Source organism: Cottoperca gobio, chromosome 19, assembly GCF_900634415.1.
Source record: "Cottoperca gobio chromosome 19, fCotGob3.1, whole genome shotgun sequence".
NCBI lineage: Eukaryota > Metazoa > Chordata > Actinopteri > Perciformes > Bovichtidae > Cottoperca > Cottoperca gobio.
Window position 1 is genome coordinate 11,734,113 of NC_041373.1, and position 27,322 is coordinate 11,761,434.

A 27,322-nucleotide genomic window follows, 5' to 3' on the forward strand; every position below is an offset into this window, starting at 1 on the left:
CTTGGGCTATTAACAGAATTAAAGAACAACAACAAAGGCAGAACGTCCTCTTTTCCCCCTCTCCTTCTGTTCGTCTCTGCCTTTCCAAACACTGTTCTATAAAAAAATAAAAAAAACTTAAATTTGAAAATAATCTGGCAAAAATACAAAAACAACCATAAGATAATCACTGCATCATTAAAACGTCTGTATTCTTACCAGTTTCCACTCTGCACTGGTGCGATTGATACAATGCTTAGATAAACAAAAGAGTCAAATGAAAGCTATAGGTTGAATTCTTCTATGCTTTGCTGTCAAGCTTGAATATTGAAAGTGGATATTGCTTGAAGCTCAAGGTTTTTCAGATGTTCAAAGCCATTCCAGCACGGCCCCGGGGCAAGGTATATTGCCTTGGACATCTATCTTAAGGCTATGAGAACATTGACTACATGGTTGGAAGAAGGCCATGTGTTTACACAGATGTTTCAAGCTTTTAGCACACAGATCTTCCTGTACCGAGCCGCACTACCATCTTTTGTGCCAAGGGCCATATACATTTTGCATTAGTTTACTCTTTGATACAGAAATGAAGGAGGGCAGCCAGGAGAGCTTGCAGTCTTGCATGTAGTGTCTAAAACAAAGTAAAGATTCTCAGCGCTGCCACTTGAATATTTCTCTGAATTTGATTTAAATTGAACAAAAATTGTGCCGTTAATATTTCCATCACTGCAGCTTCATTTGTTCCTGTCTTCCTGTACACACAGAGAGAAACGTTGTGCTTCTCCACATTTCTACCGTTAAAACAGAAAATAAATGGCAAAAGATAAGAATTTCATCCCGGTTGTGAGGACAGATCGCCGGGACTGGGAGGCAATTTGCCTGTAAGGCACAGTTGCCGCACTGACCCTTTATGTTCCCTGTAAAGGTCAACATTTCCTTTTCTTTTGTTTCACTCCATGCATGCATAAATCAAAGCTCGTGGCTATTTTCATCTTTGAAGTGGGAAATACCACTCATCAAAAGTAAAATACAACCTGCATAATAATGGAATATTGCCACTTTGATAGAACATAAAATAAAATACAATCGGTGGATGTTGTTAAAATGCAGTTTGTTGCTTGGTTTAAGAAATAAAGGCTTATGGTGAATGTAATTTGATTCAGCATCAGCAATCAGTGCTTTCCCATATTTCGTATGCTAAATTGTAATTTTGCACATTAAAAACATCCTCTCGTTTGCTTCCGAGCAAATAAATTAGCAATAACAAACAGAAAACAGATGGCGCCGCCCAATAACATCACTTCTCAGCACAAGTTGTAAACATGATTTACAATTTGCAAGATATTATTTACTGTGATTCATGTTTGCGTCAGTTCCACAGTGGAGGTTAATAGAAATGCCAGCATGCTCGCTGATTTACTTAGTAAAATTTTCATCCCAAGGTTCAGGTTCAGAAGATTGGAGTCAGAGAGAGTTACAGGATTCATGCATTATGCAGAAGAAGCTGACACGACCTTCAGCCATCACAGTCTTCTCTATATATCACACTGGGCTTGACCCTCCCAAGGCCAGAGGGAGCATTTGATATATTTAACCACTACCGCCATTAAATTACTCACATTCTTTAGGAGCTGAAGACATTTTATACGGCTAGCAACACGGAGGCAATATCATTTTGATTAAAAGTGGTTTCACACTTTGTATTTGCCTTTAACCGCAGGTGATGCTTCAGCAATAAGGCCGACATTCATAAGTCAACAGCAAACTAAATCAACAAATAAATCTCCCGCGCAGCCCTTCTGATTTTTATGCCTCACATTATGGCTTCACCATATGTCAGCCATATGTAGAAAGAAAGAAAGTCTGCTCTTGCTGTTTGATACAGAACACATCATAAAGTGATAGGAAATAAAGTGCTGTTTTAGAGGGTGAGGTCCATTTAAATATAATTGGCTTTAGAATTATTTATGACATTAATTGCCACATTATCGACTGGCTGTCAGCTCCTTGGGCTTGCAGTCCATTCTTCTTCACAAAGAGCGCCAGCTCAGCCTAAAGTAGACTGACAAGCTAATTATACCATCTTCCCTCTCAATGATAAATGTCACTAATGTGAATCTGGCCCAGAAATAAGACTCCTTAGTCACCTCAACCGCAAAAGTCTCCCACTACAACCAGGATCTTTAGATAGGGACGATTCACTCTGCTTCATTTCCTCCTGACTCGAGTTATCTTAAAGAATTCACGCCGCAAATTGTGAAATTGCTCTTGTTAGGTCATGTGTATATACGTTTTCCTAGTCCATAAATGATATCACCCCGCCTTTGACTGTGGCCTTTTGGAACAGCTATACACACTTCCGACGTGGACGGAAAACTTAATACAAAATAGTTATTGTGATCATAACCTGGACCGTACTCACATATACTGTATACATGACTGATGCATCCTGGACAATATACTTTAAATGATGTGTAGTATCTGGATTATTTCACCCGTCTAAGTGTTTTGAGGAGAGTGAGGGCAAACTAAAAAAAACATATCCCCATCACTCCACCCAAAACTGTTTTATTTTTCTCTTTTTAATGAGGCTGTTTTACACACTTAGGATGTATTGTGACAACAATGAGAGCTGACACATACCAAACTTGGTATGTCCCAGAGCCATCTTCAGTGGCTGGGACGCTGTCAGCTCCACCCACATCAGTGGCAGTGTCTCAATGGTAGCGCGACACATGTCAGAAACTTTTAAACGTCTGCTCTTTTCAGCAGAGCGCTTCTGCTGCCCAAAGATGGCATTTTATGTGCATTAATGTGCGCATGAAAACTTGTCAAACTTGAGTAAGCAGTATTTGCTGCAATACTGGCATAGTGTCAAGTATGAAGCTTATACTTTATTATGATTCTCAGACTCAGTCCAATCCTCCGGATCGATAAACTCAAGTATTCCCGACACATGAGTTTTTCAGATTTCTTTCTGTGTGATAAAATCTCAATAATTGATGACATAATTACTCTGCAGCTCAATCAGGCAGCTATAAGCGAAAATAAAAATTCAGCCATACGCTCGGATGTTTGAGGAGAAGCCATCTCTGGTGATTGCACATGCCTCGTGCAGCCAGAAACACATCTGAACTTTGACCTTCTTTGATCAGCAGTTTTGGCAAGGCAATCCATCATGGTGCTCTTACTGTCAGAAGAGGTGCCTGGCTGCAGCTGTGTGTCACTGGCTAAGAGGGGCTGCTTAAAGGCAATCATGTCAACCTCCACGCGACTGCTCAGACTCCCAGATTGAAGGAGGACTTGACAGGGCCAGAAGAGTCAGCTGAAGACACTGGAGGGCTGTGTCTGATTGCTCTGCGGCCATAAAGCCATGTCTGATTTTATCCTCCGTTAACAACCGAATGAATAAACTCAAAAATGGTGGAAATTTAAAAAATGAATACCCGACCTTTCTGCTAAACCACGGGTTTTGTTGTGTTTGCTTTTGAGGGGGGTAGATACACAACATTAAGGATGGGGCTCAATATGAACACATTTTTTTTTTTATTGAAAATGACTTTCTTTTGCATGAAAACAAATCTGTTACCAGTGACCTAAAGCTGCTCTGTTTAACGTAAAAAAAAAAAAAAGATAGAATATGAACAATTTTTTTAAGTTTGACCTTCAAAATATGTTTCAGCCTCGGGACAATGTCTAGACAGATGGATTGAGTACTCTTTAAAGGGATCACTGGCTGAGCAGAGTAAGCTGCTGAGCCGTAACTTTAACATAAACTTTGCAATTAGAAAAAAACGTAAAACGCTTTTTTATTTTTAGGCTTCTTTCCAGCAAGGTTTCAGGGTGAGCTGACCTTACACACACACACACACACACACACACACACACACACACACACACACACACACACACACACACACACACACACACACACACACACACACACACCAGAAACAACAAACCCAGGGGGAATAAAATATATTTGCATGCTCAGGAAAAAATTGGTACATGAGTGCGTTTTTTGCCCTGGGCAGGAAAATGATATTGGTGTATTGTGTGCTGATGTATACAATATAGATATTTGGATTCCTGTGCACTAAGAGATCTCCTGAGCAGCGGGTTACCTCGTCGATTTAAAATCTTCACACCAAAATGCCACTTGTCAGATTGTGGAGAATGTATGTATATCAGGGAGTAAATGACACGAGCGCTGAGTGATATTCCAGCTCCACTGCCAATGATTTCCTGATGGGAAACCTGATAGTGAATCCCCCGTCACTTTTATACTGGCACCGAGTGCATTAACGGCAGAAACGGGCCTGACTTTCAGACAAAGAAGCTGAGTGACGGCTTGCTGACTGCAGCTCCGAGTGTGCAATAACATGATGTGAAAGGACATTGTCAGGAGCCGAGGAGACGGGCCCAGATTGTACATAGTGACAGAAAACAGAGATGAAGACAGAGATACTGGTGCCATATTAGTGGCCAGCATATTCAAACACCATCCTTTGAGTCTAAGCAAACTCGACATCACCTCCAATGGCTTCAAAGTGTTCGCTCCCCTTCACCACCACCAGTCGCCCCCCCTCCCCTCTCTTCTGTCTGCAGCCAGCTTTCCCCTGTGATGTGTCTCCAGACTCCGCTCTCTCTTATGGAGAGAGTTACCAGCAGGCCTGTTCTGTCAGGACAGGAGGATAGGGGTGCCGCGGCCTGCGGATACCCTCAGTCAATCTACATTTGGTCACCGCGGTGGGAAGTGTGCTCATTTTTTCCGATATCTGAGCTACTTGAGGTGATCCGAACACTGAAGTGTGAGGAGCTGTCACCTTGCATAAAACTCTGCACCAGCGGAAGATGTATGGCTCCTGATATGCTAAGAGGGGGGAAGGGGGGGATCTCTCCATCCTGATAGGCTGTGAGGACACTGGGGACCCTATAAGAGACAGAGAGGGGAATGTATTCCACTCTGTCTGCCTGGGGACAAGAGGTCGGCGAGGAAGGAGGCAGCTCATGACAAGGCCCCCTGCAGTCTCAGGACAGATTTATGCAGCTACCAGGCAAAACATGGGAGAGATATTGTAATACTATATCAAAAATATCAACAAAAGGCCAGCAGAGAGAAGCTCCAACAATATGTTTTTGTTTTTGTGGAAAGTCGAAGACAAAAAGAACACTGTTAAACTGTTATTTACTTGGTAAAACTCTGATGCACGCTCTGTTTGTTTTAGTTTTGTGTTTTTACTACATGGTTTGCTGTAAGCCTGCCCGGTGGCAGTGGCCGGGCACCGCTGTGTATGCTCTACAGGCCATTAACAGTTCACCCCACCATCTCCAGCACGGCAGCAGCTGGGGAGAAAGGAGCATGCAGCAGCGGTGCAGGATCTCACCGGCACAACAACAAAAAAAAACATGGCCAGAGGCAGGGAGACTGGAGAACGCCCGGAGTAAAGTTGGCAGCTGTGCAGCTGTGTGTGATAAAGTGCAGCTCGCCGTAAATACACTCTGGGGCTCCCTGCACAGCTGGCGACCGTAGGTTACAGTTCTGAAAGATGGAGTGCAGGAAAGGGATAGTGGGAGGAAGAGATGGATGATGGACAGGCAGAGCTTGCATCTACACATCATCTGTCTGAGGTGGAGAGAAGGATCAGGGACACATTCATGAGAACAAGGAAGATGAAGAGGAGGTTGAGAAAATGTTATTGTGTCAGTAAGAGAAGAAAAGAGCACACCGGTCTGACGTCTGCAGATAATTAAAGCGGCATTAACATGAAAGCATGGAAGCAATGTGGGCACTATGTAGAGTATTTACTGAATGTTGGTACACAAGAGCTGAGCCTGTTGTCATCTTACATTTTAATACAACCCTGTTTATGAAAACAGGTAGATCAGATGTACTATGTATTAGCTTATAAAAGACACAGCAAAGATACTCAAACAAGCCTGACAATGTGTCAGGGAGACACAATCACAGTGAATTAAATGAACGTTTTTATACTGCAATCGGATTTGCAGCCTTTCAGGATCATTATTGTGTCAAGGGGGGACACAGCCAGAGGATGGGACACTTATAGTCACGGCTAGCTCTCCTCCGTCTGTGTGGGGTTCTTGTCTTTTACTGAGTGAAGCAGAACAATCAAGTACGGTTAAAACACGGAGCACTTAAACCATCACTGACTGTTTCAGCGGTGTAGAGCTCAGCAAACCAGAGAGTACAACACTTTGAGTTGATTTAGCTAAAATTATTTGATTAAGATTTCATTTTGTTAAGAATAAGTGATACATATCAGTATTCATAGATTGTTTTTTATTGTAAAAATAATTTATAATCTGATGAAATGTGTTATGTCTCCATAAATAGTGTTTAGATAATGGCTGGAGTCCATCATTTGACATATTTGATTAACTGAAATATAATGTAAGTGTCACTAACATAATGGTGGTGAATTCATTGCAGCTGAAAACAGTGTTTACATAAAGTAAAATATGCAAGTTAACTGACATTTAGACGTAACTAGAGCATAACACTTAATAAAGTGTGCTTGCTTATATAAAGTATATATTATAGACTGTACATAAGAAGTGGACGTAGCCACCATGACGCCACCCACTGGTTTGAAGACTACACTTTTTTGAAGCCCAGAGTTTGGCATTCTGGCCGTCGCCATCTTGTTTTTGTGGAACCAGAAGTAACAACAAGAGGGTGGAGCTAAGTACAACCGAATGTTGAACAAGACATTTTCAGGTCACCGAAATCGTATCGTCAACTTTCATGAACTGAAAACACACGCTGCTTAATCGTTTATTTATTTATTACAGTAAACATTGACTTGAAAGTAGCGATTGAGACCTTAAAATCATTAGGAAATTGTTTATTGAGGTAATAAATCAAGAACGCAGGTTCAAGGCACTTCAGCAATGGCGGTCCGGAAATGCCCCTGTATGGTGTATATACAGTATATCTCAAAAGTGAGTACACCCTTTAGATTTTTGCAAATATTCTGTTATATCCTTTCAGGGGATAACATTATCCTACTGAAACTTTGATATAACTTAAAGTAGTCAGTGTGCTGCTTGAATAACAGTATAGATTTATTGTCCTTTGAAAATTACTCAGTACACAGCTGTTAATGTCTAAACAGCTGGCAACAAAAGTGAGTACACCCCATAGTGAACATGTCTAAATTGTGCCCAATGATGTTGTTTTCCCGCCCTGGTGTCATGTGACTCGTTAGTGTTACAAGGATTCAGGTGTAAATGATAAGCAGGGCTGTTAAATTTGGTGTTTTGGGCACAATTCTCTCTGAATGCTGGACAACATGGCACCTCATGGCAAGGAACTCTCTGAGCGGCTGAAAAAAAGGATTATTGCGCTTCACAAAGATGGCCTTGGCTATAAGAAGATTGCCAACACCATGAAAATGAGTTGCAGCACAGTGGCTAAGATCATACAGCGGTTTTCCAGGACAGGTTCCACTCGGAACAGGCCTCGCCAGGGTCGACCAAAGAAGTTGAGTCCACGTGCTCAGCAGTCATATCCAGAGGTTGGTTTCCAAAAATAGACGTGCGAGTGCTTCCAGCATTGCTGCAGAGGTTGCAGAAGTGGGATGTCAGCCTGTCAGTGCCCAGACCATACGCCGCACACTGCATCAAATCGGTTTGTATGGCCGTCGCCCCAGACAGAAGCCCCTTCTGAAACCGATGCATAAGAAAGCCCGCAAACAGTTTGCTGAAGACAATGAATCCAAGAACATGAGTTACTGGAACCATGTCCTGTGGTCTGATGAGACCAAAATAAACCTGTTTGGGTCAGATGGTGTCCGGCGTGTGTGGCGGCACCCTGGTGAGGAGTACCAAGACAAATGTGTTTTGCCTACAGTCAAGCATGGTGGTGGCAGCATCATGGTCTGGGGCTGCATGAGTGCTGCCGGCACTGGGGAGCTGCATTTCATTGAGGGACACATGAATTCCAATATATACTGTGACATCCTGCAGCAGAGCATGATCCCCTCTCTTCGGAAACTGGGCCGTAGGGCAGTTTTCCAACATGATAATGACCCTAAACACACCTCCAAGATGACAACGGCCTTGCTGAAGAAGCTGAAGGTTAAGGTGATGGACTGGCCAAGTATGTCTCCAGACCTAAACCCAATTGAGCACATGTGGGGCATCCTCAAGAGGAAGGTGGAGGAGTGCAAGGTGTCCAACATCCGTGCGCTCCGTGATGTCGTCGTGGAGGAGTGGAAGAAGATTCCAGAAGCAACCTGTGCAGCTCTGGTGAATTCCATGCCCAGGAGGGTTAAAGCAGTGCTAGATAACAATGGTGGTCACACAAAATATTGACACTTTGGGCACAATTTAGACATGTTCACTATGGGGTGTACTCACTTTTGTTGCCAGCTGTTTAGACATTAACAGCTGTGTACTGAGTAATTTTCAAAGGACAATAAATCTATACTGTTATTCAAGCAGCACACTGACTACTTTAAGTTATATCAAAGTTTCAGTAGGATAATGTTATCCCCTGAAAGGATATAACAGAATATTTGCAAAAATCTAAAGGGTGTACTCACTTTTGAGATATACTGTATAATATACCCAAAACAACTAATATGAGTGGACTGAAGTATTAGTTTTGGTTATAAATCATTCATTTCCACTGTTGTTGTTGCTGATATTCTCCTGCTCCTGAAGGAAACACGGAGACACAGCTGATAAAGTTATGCAGACATTTATTTTTCACTTCTGGTGATTTAGCGTGACTGTGCTTGTCACCATGATTTAGAGGAGTCTGCCGTCTGCGTTCTGTTTATTGTGACCAAACAAGTGCGGCTCCCGCACATGTTCAACTACAGGGTTATTGATTAAAGTTTTAAATGGTTGCCATATAACCAAGGGACTTCTGGGAGATTAATTTGCGTCGATGTTCATCTGTAATTCATTAGCCATTTAGACTGGCTCAACCTCACGGACTGTGTCTTGAGAGAAAAGGCCATATTTCACTCAGAGGTAAGTATGAAGGAAAACTAGATGCAACGAATAGTAAAACACAATAGATTGTATTCTTTAAAGAGCAAGACTAGGGAGGATCGTTTTTAAAGTTTGAAATAAGATGTGTAATGACTTTTGATGAAGTCCAACATGAAAAAGATCTGATGTATTAACAATTCCTACATTAAAGTGTAGAGAAACTAATAAAAATGGACTCACTAATGATATTTTGTGTGCCATGTGAATGGGGTCACTCACATGATCCCATAACTCCAGCTCATGTTTTGGTTTTATAGGATTTTAACTGTATGGAACAGACTCACCGATCGCTCATTATCCTTGTTCCCAGCAGGCAGGCAGCTGCTTCCAGCAAACAAACTGATAAACATGTACGCTCTCCACCCAGAGAGCAAACAGCACACAGACAAGCTACCTGCTGAAGACAGTCAAACATCTAGCAGCTTAAGAGCCGGGTAGAGTAAGGAGTGACGAAAACATGCGATACTGTGAAAAATTAGTGAATATTGAATATATTGTGAAAATATCTTCCCGTCAGGTTGACACAAATACGACTTCAAATGAATAATAATGTCGCTGCTTCCTGGATGTGTGAAGAGGGAACTGCCAACATGTTAGCCACAACAACTGTTAGCCACAACAACTCGAAATCCACTGACATTAATGAAAAATACTCCAAATCAAGTCTTCGAACATACTCAGCAACATGTTGTGTGGTTCACGGTAGAGGTCTAGATAAGGATGGCGAATTGAAAAAATACATCAATGGCGTCAAGGAACAATTTGATGGTATAGGATATCAGCATTTCAGCTCTCTGCGAGGTGATCATATCTCTTTGCTCGCTTTTTCTGCTCCAAACGGCCAAATAAAATCAATTAATGCAGCTTCCAAACAAAACATGCAACTCATGAATCGAATATAATTTATTCATAACTCATGAATATTTTTCCCCACCATAAAAAAAAAAGAAAGAAGCGGCACGATGCAAAGTTAGAGCCTCAGCGAGAGAGAGACTTGATTTCTTGAAAAATAATAAATTGCCGTCTGGTTTTGATGCGAGACAAAATATGAAATATGAGTGGAACATGAACACGGAGCTGGCTGTGTATGAGGCAAGTTGTGTCCTGAGGCTTTGGGTCAGCAGTCAATTAAATTATCACACTAAACTGAAAGACTTTTAAAATCCCCTTACTGAATAATGGTTGTCAGACACTCTGTATCCTCCATGACGTTCTGTAAAAAAGGTTGCAGCAATGGGATTAGGGCTTGATCCTCAGCTACTGCTGTGCCCAGTCTGAAAATGACTATCCTCTTATCTCAAGGCAACAGAGCTACATAATGTTATGTACCGACTTCGTCAAGATAGAATGGATGTCACTGAAATTAATTTAATCTTCCCTAAATTAGCTTCTGACTATGAACTCTCGCAGTCAGAATTTATGTCCTCCAGAATTCAATTTCCTCCGCGGTGTGATATGCTTTTATCAGTTGGTAACTATTCGCTGGCCTCCAATAATGAGAGCTGTCACAGAGACCAGGAGCGGATCGTGTTTGATGGCGAGCATCTTGTGACCACTGGAACAGTCGGCCACATCTACCAGGGATAAAAAAAAAAGAAAGAAATTAATAAAGATTTGAGGGTTTCCAGACTTTACGCCGCAGCTCTCGCTAATGCAACAGTCGTTTCAGAATCAGATGCTGATCAATCTGGAATCACTTTAATCCAATTACTAGTCATTAGAGCATTAGCCTGTATCGGTGTTTGATTCATGGTTGCTGAAATGAAAGAAAAGGTATCTGATGTCGGAAATGTTTTGCGTTACGACGGCAAGATCGACTGGAAAGATGCCTTTTAACTAATTTCCACACCAGCTCTTGCGTACAATTATAGAATAAATCAATTAAATGATAAAGGATGTTTAACGTGCAGACGTAATACAGACTGTGTACAGATTGTTATTAACAGCGGATTACGCTCATGTAAAATTGATATCCAGAGTCAGTTAAGAAGTGCTGAAATGATTAGTCGACTGATCGATTAATTGACAAAGAATTAAATCAACAAACATTTTCTCGATACATTTAACGAGACAGTTATCAATTCACGAGACTACAGTAATGCTAGCAGCTCTGCGCAGCTGTACTTGTAAAAAGAAAAGTAATTATTTACATCCCGACAGCAATCAATCAATCAAATGCTCACAAGTGTTTAGCGACCTTTGTAGCTAGTGCTGCTAGCTACTTACACTAGACGAGTACTTTCAAGAGTTGGCAACATTAGGCTGCAACATCATGCTTCTCCGATCCCATCCACTCTGGCGTTAATAAAAATAGGGGACTAACTTCTGTCTGACAATTTGTCATAACAGACAGTTATGTATTTTGAAGCCAAATAAGCTCTGCCATGGGTCCCTTTCACCAGAAAAATCCCATATGACACTCCCTACCTGAGATGTTAGGTGCCCGCCCAGCTGTCTGCTCCCCATTATTACTTTCATCTCGTTTCAGCTCCTGATGCTTAATAAGCTAGTACCTGAGGGTCCTGCCTCAATCTCTAAACTCTGATTTGATGTGGCAAGGAGACAGAAAACAGGGAAGAGGAGGAGGGGGGCAGAAATAAAAGAACAAGGGATCAAAATAACTGTGCCTGGCTGGCTGAGTGGAGTGGGGCCCATCAACAGCAATAACCGTTAGCTGCGAACACGTGTGTCACAGCGAGACAAGTGTCATATCACTCAGCCCACTGCTTCATTTGACTGGAACACATCAATCACTCAGGGAAATCCACACAGACGTGCCGAGATAGGCCTCACCTCTGGCTCCCTCATTACGTTGCGTCAGTGTTAGTGAAACCCTGGCCTGTCAGGAATTCACTGTCGACTTTCTCTAAAAGAGCCTCTCTTGTCCAGTTGTTTCTATCAACCACGGGGTGAGAACAGCAGGGTGAGATGCAACAGTGAACGGGAATCTTTCAGCTATTACATATATGTCAATGCGTTTGGTGTTTTAGCTGACCTCTGCTACCCGGAACACAAGAAAACGTCTGCATGGCTGCACACGTCCGTGCCCATGAGCTGGAGGCAGATCCTCAGTGCAAATGACTCGTGACAAAGACGTGCTCACCAGGGTAAAAGCTTTATGACTGCAACAAATGATTGTTGTCACTATGATTATTCCATCGACTATTTTATGGATCAATTATTTGATTGAATGTATGAAACGGATTCGAGGTTACGTCATCAAATCGCTTGTTTTTCTCAACCAACAGTCCAAACACCAACGATATAAAAGCAGAGAATGTTTGGTTAAATATATAAAACACTTTAACAATTCATTGATTATCAAGATTTCACTTTATTCTTAACAAACAACGCCCACTTGTGTCGTTTAACACTAAGAAACTTTAAGCAAAGAAGCTTCATTTCTATCCGGTGTCCGGTGCCAGATGTTAAGAAGCAGCCTAAAAAACACATAATCAAATGTTGTGCAATCATTTTCAGCCAATTGACTAATTGAAGCTCACTTTTCTGCACCAGTTGTCGCACATTGACTTCCAAAATAATCAATGGGACTGGTGTCATCCATCATTTCACATCAATGACTGCAGCCTTTTCATAATAAAACTTGTTATGTCAACTCAAAATCTCTATGTACAGAGTGAGAATGAGGAAGTGTCCCTTGGCGGCGGGCTTTAACGAAGGATTAAAGGCTTATTAACAAAGGCCTCCCTTGAAAGCCCGACTCTCTCCCTAGCCACCGCCATGCTGCGCCCAGCTGTGTATACAACTCGAGGTAGAATAATAACGGTTATACATCACTGCACCTGAGAGCCCAATCATCTAAATCTTCTCCTGCCACTGCCTCCCAGAGTCCATTACTTTATTGACACGCAATCTTAAGAAGGAGAGAAATATTGCACATGTAAGGTCACTTGGTTATGAAGACATATTATCATATTATCTGCATGAGGGTTGTAGGGCTCAGGCCTGACAAAGCTAATTATAATTGGACATGATACAGAGCTCAGAGCATATTACGTGCTTGGCTGCATGACAAAGTCGCAGCTGAGATATGAGGGGAGAGAGGAGTGGAGCATGAGCTGAAAGTCAATGCGAAGAGGGTGAAGCTGTACAATAACAGCAGCGGGCTCTCTGATGATAATTTATGGATACATCCACTATGAGCACCGGGCCAAACCTGTTCCTGCTTGTTCACGAGGCACACGGGGAGAGCCAGTTGTTCAAATACAAATTTCTTACGCACCCTGACTTGAAACAGCTCTAATGTCCAAATGTCACGTTTGGTTAGGGACAACAAAAGTGGCCCCGTGGCTTCTTATCTCCACTCCCAAGGTTATTTCAGTAGAGCCAGATACAAACAACCATTTTCCTTTATTCTTCCTAAATGACTAAATGTTGCCGCCTTTAAAGCAGCCATTGACTGTACCTCGAAAACAGTGATGCATTATTTTTAAAATCCGAAATCTAATCGACCTCACAGAACAATGGGCAAACAATAAGTCAAGTGAATCTGTTCTCCTCTAGTCTCCGTCCTGCATTGAGTAGCTGCGATTTGTGAGCAGACCCAGAGGTCAGATGTTAACTTTAGTTTAATAGTGTCAGGCACAACGATGGCTTTCCCCCCCCCAACTAATTTGCAGTGATTCATCGCTTCAGAGGTCTATTAATATAATATGCATTCACTTATTCCCATGAATATGACTATTTTTTTTTACAACTGGTCTCAACTCTATTACGTTACAGCACTATTTAACTTCCCACTCCTTAAGTATCTGTCATCTGCGCACCAATGGAAATGTACTGAAATCGAAATCATTTCAGAGAGTTGACTTTAAAGGTTAATTTGAGGAGTTAAATCTGCATAATGTGAGACGTAGCAGGCGGTAGGCTGTAACCTCTCTCAGGGAAATGTCAAATAAGATACACCTTGGAAACATTGATATTTCTTACTTTCCCAAACTTGACTACTTTGGGAGCTTTGTCGTAGAAGCAGAAGCCCAGCTGAGATATAAAAACCTGGACAAATAACACCATACTGTAGCTCTCAGCATGGCTAAATTCCTCTAGCCTTAACTATTCTTTAAAGAAAATGTGTTTTATAATTTGGGCAAACTGACCTTTTAAAGCAACATCTCTGTTGTAAAGAAAGCAGCTCTGTTTTCATGACAGAGAGCAAGCACACTGTAAATTCTCACTGGTGGCCAGACGCTGTGAAGCATCAACTGAAGTTTTCGGATTTAGCTTAATTAGGACAAAGTATCTGGATAACACAGTGTGTTCAAATTTAATCATGTGCATATGTTTCTTCTTTTATAAAGAAAATGAAAATGCCTGCAGAACTGTTTGTGGTCTAACTTTTAAAACATTCTCTCTCTCTCTCTCTCTCTCTCTCTCTCTCTCTCTCTCTCTCTCTCTCTCTCTCTCTCTCTCTCTCTCTCTCTCTCTCTCTCTCTCGCTGCAAAAGATACTCAAAACATCTGGAAGTCCATCTGCCAATAAATCTCCCTGATAAACGACGGTGCTTCAGAAATCCGAGGGAAAATAATGAGTGGTGCAACATCTTGGCACAACTAAAAACACATTTGAAATACAAGACTACATCTCAGATGCTCAGCTCTGAGACCACAAATCACAAAAGGCTCGGTGTATTAGGAATTTATTTCAAAGCGCATCGTGTCACACACACATTTGCAACTGTATATCTTTCCAGATACTGGCGAGTGATTCTGGAAGTCTGGTAAAGCTCATAGGCGGACTGGAGTACACTGCAACATCACATCTTGAATTTGCAAGCCTCTGCGCTTCAGTTTATTGTTATTAAATAGCACATTTGTTTCTGTGCATGTTGTTTTTCCCTCATCGAGTGCACTTGCAGTAAAACAAATTAAGCTGTAGATCATTTCCCAGACTGGAGATTGCTCAATATGTCTGAAATTAATCAAGAATAAGCAGGTAATAGCAATCTGCCTTTAAATTACTGAACGTTAAGCCATGCTATTTGAGCACAACGGTTTTGCTTGGAGCAATTACATTTAATTAACAACTATTAAGCCTGGTGTTTCTGTTTGGTAACTCCCCCGCCAGCCGTCCAGCTTTGTCATCTGGTTTCAGAAACTCGCCATGACAGGCCATTTTTCATGATTTCTTTTATATTGGACAAACACCAGTACTTTAATTAAGAGGCCTGAATGTCCAGATGCTTACCTATTATTTAGTTTTAATGATTACTGATGGAAAAAGCCACGAGCAGAGCAGCCAAACATCGATGAAGGCAAGCGGGTTGCAAAGTGAGAATTCTCTTGTGTGTCGTGGAAATTGACGTTTTCAGGTTCTTTGAAGCTGTGACCGCGCTGCGCTGTTTGTGCCATTACCGGCTCTGTGCTTCTCTAACAGCACACCGTTATCTCCACACTGCCCCTTAAAACCTATTCGATAAGACACTTTTTCATTAGACGGTCTGTTATGGGAAAGTTGTGCATGTGGAGCACTACATTAGCATGAAATAAAACACGTGTTTTGAACTAAATGTGGTGAGGATAGGGATCAGATGAGGGTCAGGAAACAGATGAGTACCTGTGTGAGTGTGCACTGCTATGTGAGGACATTCCAACAGGTGGCATGAGACCGCTGCCCTGCACCTTCGTTTCTTTCTTCAACAGAAAAGCAGACACAGCTGCGGGGGACTGAAGCCCCCTTTGTTGTGTTGTTATTTTTCTTAATTGGCTACTAGACAGGAACTTTTTGGTGTTGACATGTGAGAGGAGCCACATTATGTTTTCTAATCTAAGAAACATAAATGACTCAGCAAGTGTATTGACTTCTTTAAGTTAAAATAAGAAAACAGTTTTCCCCTTCACAATGTTTTTGGTCTTCTTTCACATTAGCACAATGAATATTAACAATATTGGCCTCTCAAGAATGTCAACAATTTTCTGCCTACTTATTTCAATATCCTCTTTGCACAAGGCTTTCATTTCCTTAGGTACGCTGTTAAAAGGCAGCTCCAGCCTGCCCTGACTAATTTCCTCTCAGCCTCACAGATCACAGGCCTTTCCCACCCAGTGCTCCCTTTGCTCCTACAAAGACCCTCGTAATCCTGCTGCTTGTCCACAATTAATCTTCCCAGTTGCCGTATTATTAACACAACCACCCACGGGCAGAGGATGCAAATGTAAAGCCAGGAACAGGCCTCTCTGTGTGCGCCCCCCCACCCAGCCCCCCTCACGTGACCCACAGCGGAGTGGCAGAAGTGTCAATCACTTCGGGGGTTTAAACCGCTGCCCACTATCAGCATCAAGGGCTTTTCAACCTCCTCCCTGTCTGCTGATCAAACAACGTGACCCCTCCCACCTCAGACCTCACAGTTGAGTACCCTCTCGACTTTCTTCTTCATCTACCTTTCCCTGTCTGTCTGTTTCTCTGTCTAATCTTTCCTGTGTTCTCCCTCAGTGGCCCATCACTCTGATTAGGAGAAGGGGAAATACAGAGGAGAAAAAACCTGCCTTTATTCTTTGTTAAAATGTTAATGGGTGAAACTAAAATATAAAATTGAATTTGGATGGTGTATTTCTTTTGTTGCTATTTTCTGAGATTTATAGACTAAATTATTGAAGGATTAATGGAAAAAGTAATCAACAGATTACTGAATACAGTCGGTTGCACCTTCCCTTGCAACAATTTCCTTTTTGTGCGTGGTGAATGATTTGGCTATATAAACGTATTTAAAATCAGAAACAGGTGGGAAATCAAACCACTATATATAATAAACTGTGCAGCAGCATTTAATTCATTCCCTTCTGTATGAAAAATATGAGAAATCTATGTCAAAGTGATAAAGCCAACATGCTTCAGCTGATGTGTCAAAACAAAACTGCATTTCATAAGGCACACTGTGATGTTGAGAATGTATCTCGTTTCTCAGAATAAAAAAAGCCAGTGGTTGCTTCGGTCACGAAGGGGAATCATGTAAGCAGAGAGATCAAACAGAAGCAATGTTCCACTTTTGTTTTGTTGTGTTAAACACATGCGATCACTGTAGTCGTCTACTGGGGTGAGCTCTACCAGTCGTGTTAGCCGTTAGCATACACTCTACAAATCACACTCTCGATCAAAGCTGCTGCGATGTGAGAATAGCTTGGCACCACTTTAAAAGAATATGAAATAATGTCCCAATCCAGCCAGTCTGAAAGACCAGAGGAGAGAAAGGGAGAGCGTAAGATCTCGCTGTGTGGAGGCTTTTTGAAAACTTGGTCACTCTATTGCCTTCACTGTCAATTGACATGAAAGTAATGCCAGTTCTATGGAGATCCAAGCTGTTCCCCTGTGGTTGAAATGCTATTGTGTGCCAGACAAAGAGCATGGTTTCATAGCACCCCCTTGTTTGCATGCATGACCAGCACTTTCAAATAAGGCCTTTAGATCTAAATCTCAGGCTCTACTCAGCACAGAAGGCAGCAGGCAGCTTTGTTAGTAGTGAGAAATTACTGGAGATGTCCAAACTGAAAACTAGACGTTCACGTCTCCAAATAAGAACTTTGATTATGCTGAGGTGTACAACGAAGGCCCGCTGTGAAGACAGCCCCGCTGAGCAGAGGCATGTTGTTTACCAAAGTATCATACTGAATGATACAAGATTGTCTTGTGCTGCTGTCGTCCCTTTGGAGATTAAGCAGTGAATCATCACGGACTCAAGTTTTAGTTAAACAAACATTTCTCAGAGGCAGAGCAGCGCTCCGCTGAGTTAAACCTGTTTCCTTTGGCTCATCAGTGGAGCCAAAGGAAACATGGCTTTAAAATGAAGATGCACTAAATGGAAAGAAATCACTAATTTTGTTTTGTAAAGCAAGATATTTCAAGGTTGTTAACTTCTCAAAAGATTCTCAGGTTTGTTGATTTCTTTTCCATGTTTGCTTACGTTAAAGAGACGTTTTTATATTAACAATGAATCTCTTGTATGTGGTGACAAACCCACAATGAATTATCATCTGACTCTGCAGTTCCCCTCAGTTCTACAGAGCTGGTTTCCCAGCATGCAACTCCACTGCTTGGGTTCACTCACACTGCTCTCATAGTGTCGGCAGGAGTTGTTTTTCACGAGGAAAGCTCAAATAGCAATAATGCTAGACAATCTGTATCTTGTTCTACAAGCACATGCGCGCACATTTACGCGCACATGCACGCAGGTGGCGATGGTTTCAAGCTATTCCTTTGGCGGTAAAAGTAACTCTCCAAAGAACGAAGCAAGGCATTAGCGAAAGGCAGAGAAGAAAAGACTTGTAGCAACAATGAGTACAAACGATGGAGTTTTTTCTTTCGTCAAAGACACATTTGTTAGGTCTTAAGGATGCACACGTTTCAGAGAAACTCTTCGTGTAACGTTGTGTATGTTCACAAGAAAACCCTGGAGCCTTGAAATAAGAAGCAATGAAAATGTCTCATTTGTTGTCAGTTGTCAGAGCTTTAAACGCTCACCTCCAGCCACTGTAACAGCACCTTCACTTTTGACTGTTACTTCAGTGTCATCCTATTCTCTTTGTCTTTATCTTGCTTCCATCATGTCACAATAAAAAGATGCATTCCTCTAACTTCTCCTGCAAAGAGCACATCTTCGCATTTTACAGAAATTCAGGAGGCCAGGCTCAACTCACTGTCAGCGATCAAAGTTATTATCAGAGAGAATGAAGAAACCATTTTTCTGCAGAAAGAGAAATTCTCACAGTGATATATCAAGGCCTTGGATTTGGGAAAAGATTGTCTGTCAGTAAAATATGTGATAGTGTTTCAAGCTTAAAGAGGCTCCTGGGAGCAGAGGAAGACGATGTGAATGACAAACTGCATCTGAACTACAAACTTTGATTCTGAGGTCCAAACTATAAAAGATGAGTGAAACACTACGCGCATGCTTTGTTTGAACACGTTCTGTAGTAGATATTATTTCAGTAGTCGTCTGTAGAGATGCAAAGATAAGATCCAAACCTGTTAACGCTGGTCAATAAATAAGCAGGTAGTAGGGGCACTGCAAGAAGAGCTCATTAACGGCTCTGACTCAGTAGATATGTATGTTTGGCATGTCCCCGTGCTCCTGTCCAGCTGTGGGCCCTCTGATTCATTCCTCCCAGCATCTCCAACAGCAGGAGGCAGGTGTTTCAACAAAAACGCTCCGCGCACACAAACAAACAAACAAGAGAATCGAACATCTAGCAGCTGAAGATACATTTCTTAGTGTCAGCTGGATTCATAAATAAGCAATTGTTTGCTAACACGCTAATAACTATTTTTTTAAGGCTGCGTTTGTTAGCTTAATGTTTCTTTTAGTTTCTTCTGCCCCCCAGGAGCCAAAATTGATGATTAAGAAATCGTGCAACCAGGCCACGAAAATGTTTACATCTGATGTTTGGACTCATTTCTAAAACCAAACTGTCACGGGACTGTTTCAGGCAAGGTTGAGTCTTGACTCACGTTCAGCCCACGCATTTGAACGGTCAAACACAAGGACCCTGGTTTGATGCTACGTGGTCCCTCTAGGGAAACTCCTGGTGCCTTGCCACGCTCTGACGTTTCTTCCAGAGACATGTGGTTGAAGACAGAGTGGGCCTTCTGACAAAACACAAAGAACAAGCACTTCTCCAGCTGCCCGTTCCCATGTGAGAGTGATGAGAACACACGGAGGGTTAGTCAGAGCTCGTTGGAGACGAGCAGCATGGAGGTAGGCCAAGCAGACATCGAGTGTGGCTTTACACAAAGCACTCAGACTCAGTGAGGGCCCTTAGTAGCACTGCGGTAGAGTTCCTGTGAATATACGTCACCTAGCAGGTAGCAAGTGAGTAATCTGAAAGTTGCTGAAAATACAGGGACAAACACAAAGCTGAAGTGATGTGATGTGAATGGCTATTATTTACTTTACAGGACGACTGTGGTGTTTTCACTGATGGAAGCAAAAGCTCAGTACAATGCTGAACTAGCAACGACTGAAAAGGAATTAAGTATTTTCTGTTCTGTGGGGGAATCATGCCTGCTCCCTAAAACAGGAACAAAACAATGGTACCTACAACTCAATACATTACCTACAACTCAATGTCCAAGTTCACCATGAACAATTGATATTAAGTTGGCCTTAAAAGAGCCTGACATCAGTTTTCAAATGACAGCTGGTAAAATCAAATTAAGCTGCTTTGTCAGACCACCCCCTATGATCCGCCAACATTTATGTCTCACATCACCTGAAAAATCATGAGCAACACAATTTAATTACAACAAAAAAAAAGTGTAAACATCACTCTCTTTCATCCCTTTATGTATGTGGACAAGAAGACAATGTGTTAAGAGGAAATAAATCTGCCTTGACAGCCACATCAAAGGGTGCAGCGAGGGGCTTACTGCTACTTAAGGCACAGGAATGCTGTTGCTAAGCATCAGTCGAAAACCTATCAACCCTTTAAGGACTTTACTATTTTTGAGAGGGGGCTGAGCAGGTTACTAGAGGCCAGAAACTCCACTGTGGCACCACCCTGAGAATTCATAAATCCTTAAAAAAAAATAAAATGTAGTTATGAAGGACACAAGATTAAACATCGACTCAAATCAGTCGAGTTCTTGGAGTTAGTGTGTTACCACAGAACAGGGGGTTTAGATCTCTCAATCTTTACTCATAAATAAGTAACTATTTGCTGACTATGAACTTCCTCTGCCCTTTTAGGGAGGACATGCTTGTTGATAAATTAGGACACGTTCCACTGCATAAAGGCTATGAGTCAGTGCTAGCCGCCACCTTCCTGTGAATAAATTCAATTCCCTCATCTTGCCCGGGTGAGGTGCTAAATCACTGGCAGCCATTGGGAGCAGCGGGGGGTCATTGGATGGCTGGGTAGCCAACCTGTTATATTTCTGTCCATCAACCTAATTCATTATTTCAGCAGGAGCAGATTTCTACTCTGAATTAGAGAAAGTGACAAGTTTGAGTTCAGTTCAAAGGAGAACCCTTTCAAGTCGACAAGTCGGCAAATTATCTGGAGAAGCACGTCGACTACGCCCCGTCATTCACCACTTTGACGAGTCGTACATTTTCAGGGAACTAACCGAAGCACCACAAGTCTCACTTGTAGGAAGTAGAAGCGATAGTTGACCTCTCACTAACTTGTAATCTACAGAGTATTAGTCATAACAACAGTGGATTAATCCCTTTGAGAGAGTTGAGCCGTCTAAGCATGGCATGGGGCTGCCTGGCCAACAAATCTCCTTTTTTTTTTTCATCTCATCGTTGAGATGAAAGAGAAATGGTGCCGCGGATTACAGAGAACAATCATGCATTATTAGCAATAAAGAAAAAAGAAAAATACAGAATTGGCTTTGTGAGAGGCCACTCATTACCAATTACCCGCTATTTCTGACAGCCAGGAAAGATTACCCACCATCGCCTGAGACGGATTCCGTCAGTGTTCACAAACAGTTACAACACTGTAACTATGCTCGTTAAAAGCACCTACTTTTCACAAAATGAAATACATTTAGAGTAATTTGTCTTGTTGACTTTGATGCTTCAACCTGTCAACAACATATTAACTGATTTGTAGTGTTTTTCATCATACAGTACTCAAAGTGAGAGGGGCTTTTTGTTACGATTGCTATTTAGGACTAAGAGTATACTACCAAAATACAACCCCAGAGAAGTTTAGCTCTGTTTTCTAACATGCTACTGTTTAGCAAACTTAGTTTAGCATGCTAATACATGCTAAGATTTGTAACTGTCTTGTGGTCTTAGAAGAAAAGTCAGAGGATCATCAGAATTGATCCTGAGGGAAACGTGAATGTAACACAATTAATGGCAATCCACCCAAAAGCTCAAGAGACATTTCTCCAAAAACTACAAATGTCAACCTCATGACTCAAAAGTCATGTGATCGACAAAATGATTATGATTCATCCCCCTGGAGACCATGAATGTCTGTACAAAACTGTAAGGTAATCCAGCAAACAGTTGTTGAGATCTTTCAGTTAGTGCCAAAGTGGACCGACTGACCGACAGGCCGACATAGAGTCCACTGCTAGCGTGGCTAAAAATGCCAAACATTCTCTGAATCCCGCTTTTCAAATGTGAGGATTTGATGTTTTTCCTGGTTTAAATCATAGTAAATTGGTTAGACAAAACAATTCATTTCAACATGTCACTTTGAGCTCTGGGAACTTCAACAGGTAAAATAATTTAAATAATGAAGCGATCACATTTTCAGTACTTTCTTTGCTTATTTTCTGATTCTACTGACTCACTGACATTGCGGCAGTCAGTGGAAGTGTCTCCCTTTATTGTAATCAGCTTTCATTCCAGCCCTTTTGATCCCTTTCTTTCTTTTGTGCGACACACCTCATCACCTTTATTTTCTGCCATAATTGCATGGGAAAGATCTCCCCTTTGATACTGTCTGCATGCCAAATCAGTATCGGGGAAAGAGTGTCGAAATGTGCCATGTGCGCTGTCTGCCGGGAGAAAAACAGAGCTTATACACCTGTGGAAGACAAACAGGTTTCTCAGAGATATGACATATCTATCATCCCGGTGCAGGATATGAACTGTTCTGTCATCTTAATAGTGAAGGGGGCTTTGCATAGTGGAACAGTAGGTGCTGAGAGACATGTGTTGCACATGGTGAACTGTCTGGCAGCTGGCATTCCCAGGTCTGCAACCCCCGTCCCCCCCCTCCACCCCTTCCAGGCCCCTGTCTCATCTCCTGGCTCTAATCTGCAGACACAGTCCTCTCCTGCAGGCTCATCACCGGGCTGCTGAGTGGAGCTGAACAGGATCCTCTGCTCCCCCTCAGGCCTCCTCCTCGTCCCCTTTACCACCACTATAACGTCAACACCCACCCTCCACGCCGTCACAAGTGTCAGGTGAGGTTGTCTACTGTCTACTGCTAACACAGCTGCAAACTATTGTACAGGAGAATTAGGAAATCTTAGACTTTAATCAACCTCCAAGGAAATACAAACAGAAAAAGGTAAAAACTTTAACTACAGGGATATAGATATTACAGAACTATACTACATTGGCAGTTTTTGGCTCTTGAACTTAAGTGTTATAACACAAATTGTTGCTAATAGTCAGTAAAAATACAAGTATATCTCAGCATTTCTCAAAGTAATTGTTATAGATCAATAACCTGCAGTGTGTTTTGCTTTGGGACATTATAACTGTGTGTACACACTATATGTGCACTGTATCTGTCTCACTGTTTAATCAGCTTTTGTGTCAATCTTGCTGTAATATGCCAAAAGGCCTAAATTATTCTACCTCCACATGTTGCTTATCAACATGAAATTCTGTAAACATTTTCTCTCGAATTGTGAACTGAACCAATGCCATAAAAAAAGCCTGCATTGCATCTCCCCACACAGAAAAGCAGCTGCTGCCTAACAACATAGCAGAGAGATAAGCAGGGTGGATTCTACTGAGAGAATCTGTTATCAGGGATGGTGCTATGCACTGACATTAAGGATAATCATATCTATCAGCACACTGCCAAACATTCCCAAGTGAGCCTGGTGGAGAACAAAGCCTGCATCGCCTCTCGAAGCTAAGGTTTCAGGCGAATGATGATGTACATGTCACTGGGGTGCAAATGATCCACTGCCCAGCCAGTTCCGAATTCAACAAATTGAATCCACACAAAGATATGAATATCAGCTGAACAGTTTAGGTATCTGCTCATTCCTCTGCCTGATACCTACAGCTGGCGTGCTTGTAACACTTTTGAACCAGGAATATGTACAGACACTCCAGGAGCATATAATGAGCTGTCTTCGATAAAATACAAAAATAAGTGTTTGAGGGGGGAAAAAGGAAGCAGGATAATGCAGTCCTTCACCGCCTCGCTCTCTTATTACAAGAGTGATGTATTTGTTATTCACATTCACCTTAGAGTGAGGGAGGACAGAACATTCAGTTACACAAAGCAAAAGATTTTTTTGCAAAAGTTCTATGAAAGAAGAAACAAAGAGTGTCGCGAAGGAAATAATAATGAGTTTCTATGTTGAGACTATAATGCTAAGGATTATTTTATAGACCTATTATACCAAAAAGAGCATGGGCCAGCTATTACAGTTGAACTCTTGAGTATCTCATTACTGACGAGGCACAACATTCAAAGCAAAACAAAAGCAGGATGAATAGCGTGCTTTGGCAGATGTGTCAATTGCTGCAAGTCAGCGCATAGCCTATCCCACATTGTGTTCAAGGCCATGAAAAAAATAGGAAATAAAAGAGTTGGCAGGACAATTTGAATCTGACAAAGTAGTTGAGGATGAGTCAGTGAATGAATCACTCTCAATATCACAGACCAAAGCACAACATTTGGAGAGAAATCCTTAGCAGGGAAGTGCTCCATTGGCAGTGATAAATTGCCTTTCTCTGCAGTGTCTTCCACATGGTTCACATCAATATCCAATTCATTATGATGTATTGACTCCCATCACAAGTATCACTAATGTATATTTTAAGATATTTCCAGCTGTAGTAGTTTTGAAAACAAAAAATCAAAAGGATGTACAGTATACGCATTCTTTAAACATGTGTATCTTTATCTTAGTTAACTTTGTGCTTATAAAAATAGATTTTAACTTTTTGAATTTTAAAGCTGCATTGATGATTTCTGAGGCAGTAATGTGCCAAAACAAACCAACACAGGAACCGACTCATAAAGTATAGGACTAACAAACAATTGTCTACTTACAGACTCATCAGACATGAGAACAAAATGATCATCTTACTTTTAGTAGTCATTTTTCTGTCTGATGAATTTCACAAGTTCACTTTCCTTTTAGCTTCGCTTTGGTCTCCACCAACTTTATAGAAAAAGATCTGGCTCTTTCGCTGTGTGATGAGCAACTTTCTTTACCAGCGGGACTAGAGTAGGGACATGGTTAGCTTAGCTAAGTTTAGCATACAACTGGAGGCAGAGGAACACAAGCTAGCCTGGCTCCATATTTGTTAAACAAGCGAGATAAATCATGTAAAATACAGATAGACCCACACCAGCTGTTTTCCGCTACCCTGTGTCTCTATGCTAAGCTAGATCTAGCTAACTAAACTATAAAGAGCGGCACAGTTGGTTGTTAATTCTCAGTGGGTAATTTCATTAACTGTCAGTATCAAAAGTATTGCTGAGTGGTGCTTTGATTTCATTTTAAACTTATAAACGAAACAACTAATGTGACCTTGTATATACAAACCTGTGTTTCATGTCTTTGTCACCTCACCTGCCACCTAGAGCCAGACACACAACCAGGACAACCTCACACGGCCTCTAAGGGTCACCACACACACACAACACACACACACACACACACACACACACACACACACACACACACACACACACACACACACACACACACACACACACACAGGCAAGGTGTGGGCAGACAGAATGGGTGTGGAGCGCTCAGAGCCAGACGAGGCAGCTCGTCTTGCTCGCAAAGAGAAACAACTATCAGTTGGATCACTTCACTTCACTCCACATGCTGGAGTCTAAACAAGTCTCTGTTTTCATTTCCATAAAGCCGCGCTCTGTCTTTTGTTCTGACGGAGATAAGATGTATAAATTATGAGCAGCTGACAAAGTATACCGGGACGCCTCGGGCAGCTCATCAGTCATGCTCGGCCTGTCAGCAGGTAACTGATGGGGGCCCTACAGGCACAAAGCCCCCTTTTAAGCAAAGGAGGGGGAGGCAGAGAAATTAAAGCTGTTGTTGGAGTCCTGAGGACAACAGCTGACTCATATTTAACAGTCTCTTTAAAGGAGTGAGGCAGACGCCAACAGCTTCAAGCTTCAGAGTATGTGTTGTGGCTCTCCTCAGGAGTGTATGTCTTGCTGTTGTGCTCTGTCGGCATTGTACAATGGCCGTCATGCGGGAGGTAGGCACACAGAGAAAGTCGCCTTGAGAGACCACCCAGGAGGAGCCAGAGACTGGTGTCTGCTAAGAAAGCTGTAGGTCTGTGATAATCTTCAGTTTAATCAAAACTGCCAACAACATATAATCCTCTCTGTGTATCTGCAGAGAATTCAGCCAAAGTCCTTGACATGGTACCACGTTTTCGAAAATGGTTCATTGAGTTTCATCACAGTACTGAAACCAAACTTGTAAAAGAAAAGGATCTCATTTACTGGGGCTTTTATTCACTGTGTGTATTTGAGAGATAATCGTAATGAGACAGTGTACTGGGGCAAAGATGACAGGTAAGAATTGATGTCTCTTCCTGCAGCTATGTGGGTTGGAAATGAGTTGGCTTTGTTTCAGTCAGCACCACAGCTCCTATCTCCTCTGGTCACTGTCGCTTTCTGTCTTGTGGACACCCAGTCTAACTAGGTGGATGTGCCGAACACAATATGACAGAGAAAGTCAACTTTCCATCCAGCACTGCCAGTAATATAATAATAAAGGTGCTGGTCTGTGACCAATGTGGGGACCGACTACGCCTTTTTCCCTTTTTTTGCTTCATCCATTTTTCTCCTTTTCCGTGTGAGTCTGTATCGAGTGCTAAAAGACTCAATGTTAAAAAGGGCCATTGTGGCTATGATATTTTAGTTAGTTCAAGAATAGATTATAGTCCCATGTAAAAGTAGGATTTATGTTCCACTTGATAAAACAACTATAGGACACAAAGTTCTTTCGCATAAAAAGGTCAGTGAGTTCGGCTGGTTTATGTCCTCTCATCATATTACTGCAAACCAATCTCCCAGGCTGTCTGACGTCTGAAAGGACATAAAGTATCACACCTTCATTTGGGTCAGACAGGTTCTTTACTGTATCAAATGATTGGGAGTGTAAAATTCTCTGAATACAGTCTTGATACCAGAAAAGGAAAGAAACCCTTGCCGCTCAAGAGATGTAAAATAATACAGCTTATCTCAGATGCCCAGGAGGAAGAGATGTGTCCACTGTTGTCAAATGATGGCATATTTCCATATGAGTCATTCAACATGACTTGAAAACATCTTTGGTTCTGCTCAGAGCTAAAATAAAAATATCCAAATATTTATGAGAAGTTCTTGTTTCAATGAAAAACCAGTCCAGGAATTTGATACCACCAATCTCCTCAGTTGTCGCATGAAGCTAATCCAATCCAGAACCACTTTTACGGGCCATATCACAAAAAGAAAATCGAGCCTCGATCTCCTTAAACATATTTGCTTCAAACTGAGAAGGACTGTTTCCTTACAGCTCATCTTCTCGGGCAACACTTGTCCCCAGGCTCCGAACAGTGTGGCAGCATCACAAGTTAACCAAATGTTTTGGGGGTTTTGCTGTTAGTGCTACGTGGCATGGT